The sequence below is a fragment of the Impatiens glandulifera genome, chromosome 1, assembly GCF_907164915.1.
Source record: "Impatiens glandulifera chromosome 1, dImpGla2.1, whole genome shotgun sequence".
In the NCBI taxonomy this organism is placed as follows: domain Eukaryota; kingdom Viridiplantae; phylum Streptophyta; class Magnoliopsida; order Ericales; family Balsaminaceae; genus Impatiens; species Impatiens glandulifera.
Window position 1 is genome coordinate 92,202,909 of NC_061862.1, and position 3,205 is coordinate 92,206,113.

The following is a 3,205-nucleotide window of genomic DNA, read 5'->3' on the forward strand; positions in this document are numbered from 1 at the left end:
GATTTGATTCAAACACAGGTGTTGAATATCATGTTTTTCCATTTTGTTTCTCCTGGATTTATATGTATTAGTAAAAAAACAATAAAATTTAAGTTTGTTGGTTTCTTTGCCTAAAATATTCTTTTTGGGTGTTTGTCCCACATAGAAAGTGAGCAAGAAAAATGTCTTGACCTGGCCCTATAAATAAAGGGCTTGGGTGTTAGTTTTCTCTTGAACTATTGAGTATCTATAATCCGTGTTAACGATTATAGTGGAATATTTTTCAGTGGCTCTGTTCGTGGATTAGTCAGCACTTTTGTTGGATACCACGTTAAATCGGGTGTCGCTTTCATTATGTCTTTTACTATTATTATTACCATTGTTCTCGCATCCGTTATAACAAATTGGTATCAGAGCAGGGTTGTTCAGATCTGCTCAGGCAAGAACGATGGTTGGAGGTAAAAGTTTGAAAGCCGACAAGTTTACTAGGAGGAATAGTTTCAGTCTGTGGCAAATCAAGGTCTGGGCATTGTTGAAACAAAACGGCCTATGGGCTCCCTTGATGAAGCATGCACCTGTCCCACCACCTGCTGATATGGAGTCTTTGGAAGAAAAGGCACACTCAACATTGCTCTTGGCTCTAGAAGACGATATCATTACTGAGGTGGCTGAGGAGGAAACCGCTGCTGGTTTGTGGTCTAAGATGGAGACTTTATACATTAAGAAGAGCTTAACCAACAAGTTGCTTTTGAAGCAACATCTGTTCCGTCTGCGTATGCAGGAAGGTACACCTCTTAGAGACCATCTAGATCAATTAAATACAATATTATTAGATCTGCGTAATATTGATATTAAGATAGATGATGAGGATGCTGCCTTGATTCTGTTAGTTTCTTTACCAATATCATATGAAAACTTTAGGGAGTCTTTCATTAGTGGTAAAGATTCATTGGCTCTAGAAGAAGTTAGATATGCCCTTCACAGTAGAGAATTGCGACATAGCTGCAGTGGCACTGTTTCGGATAGTCAGGTTGTTGGGCTAGTTGCAAACAACCATCAGGGATATGGTAAACCAGGGAAAAAGAAGTTCCCCAAGAAACTAGTCAGTAGGGGTTCGAAACCAACAGATGTGTGCAATTACTGTAAGGAAATGGGACATTGGAAGAATGAATGTCCAAAGAAAAGACAAAGTCAACATGAGAAGGCACCAGGTGTTGTTGCAGTTGTTGAAGATGGTACAAACTCCGAAGAGGATATTGCCTTAGTTGCTGATGGTCACACACATTACACTGATGTGTGGGTTCTGGATTCTGGAGTTCTTACCATATTTGTCCTAGGAGGGAATGGTTTTTAACCTATGAGCAGGTGGATGGTGGAAATATTTATATGGCCAATAGCTCTACCTGCAAGGTGGTTGGGATGGGCTCGATCAATATTATGACTCATGATGGAAAATTCCGTACACTAAACGAAGTTAGACAAGTTCCACACATGACGAAGAATCTGATATCTCTAAGTCTTTTGGAAAAGAAGGGGTTTAGTTTAAAAGGTGAAAGTGGAGCCTTACATGTTTACAAAGGTTCAGGTGTGATTATGAAAGGTGTGAAGCGGGGCACTTTGTATTTTCTACAAGGTACTACGATATCTGATTCTGTTGTTGTTGCTTCCTCCGAGATTGACCAAGGAGACATTGTTAGGATTTATATCTCCCAAATCCGACCAGCTTGAAACAATCTGTAAAAACACAAGAAAGAAGAACACAAGAACACACAGATTTATAGTGGTTCACTCAAATTGAGCTACATCCACTTCAGCCACCACCAGATTTACTATGAAGAAGAAGAATGAATATAGAGTTTTTGCCTCACACTTTATCTCTCTAAAATTATGTCTTCATAATGTAAACCCTTAATAATCACATATTTATAGGGTAAACATTCAGGTAATAAACCTAAATAACTTTGGTCAGGCCCAAGCCCAAAACCAAAAAAAGAAAACCTAATAAACTCTAATTAACAATGTAGAGTTTATTATAAGTGTAGGCTCCATAACTCAACAATCTCCCACTTGGAGACTAACTTCATCATCTCTCGATCGGTAGTGGCTTTCCATTCGGTGTCTTAACGAAGAAGACCAACTGAAGTTGCACACAACTTCAGTTTCTCATTTGTCACAGCTTTCGTCAACATATCAGCTAGATTCTCACTCCCGGGAATCTTTTCAAGAGCTAATACTCCATCTTTTAAAGCTGACCGGATGAAATGATAACGAACCTGTATATGCTTCGTCTTGTCATGATAAACAGGATTCTTTGCCAAATGAATGACACTCTGACTGTCGCATCGCAACACACTTCCCTCGTAGTCTTAACCCAATTCTCGCAAAAAGGGTTGTAACCACATCATTTCCTTAGCAGCTTATGTCACAGCAACATACTCTGCCTCACAACTAGAAAGAGCAACAATCTTCTGCAATTTTGAAACCCAACTGATTGCAGTACCTCCTAGAGTATAAATATACCCTGTTGTACTCTTCCTACTATCAACATCACCACCATTGTCAGCATCAACATATCCTTCCAAACCCATATTAGACTTTCGAAAACACAAAGAGAGACCCGTACTTCCTCTTAAGTATCGTAATATCCACTTTACTTCTTCCCAATGTTGTCTACCCGGGTTGCTCATGAATCTGCTAACAACTTCCACTGCATGTGCTATGTCTGGTCTTGTACAAACCATCGCATACATAATACAACCAATGGCAGAGGCATACGGAACAGTGGCCATGTAATTTGTCTCCTCCTCTGTTGAAGGTGACTGATCTTTAGATAGTCTGAAGTGACTATCTAAGGGGGTAATAATTGGTTTTGCATCATACAAGTTGAACCTGCTAAGAACTTTCTTCACATATTCTTCTTGTGAAAGCTTGAGAACTTCTACATCCCTGAAAATTCTCATCCCAAGGATTTGTTTAGCAGCACCCAAATCCTTCATTGCAAACTTTTCAGACAACTCTTTCTTAAGCTTGTTAATCTCATACAAACTTGCTCCAGCAATCAACATGTCATCAACATAGAGGAGCAGAATAATGTAAGATTTATCAAACCTCTTAATATAGCAGCAATGATCAGCTTCACACCTTAGAAAATTGTTACTTTTCATGAAGCTATCGAACTTCTTGTACCATTGCCTTAGAGTCTGTTTCAAACCATATAGACTCTTCT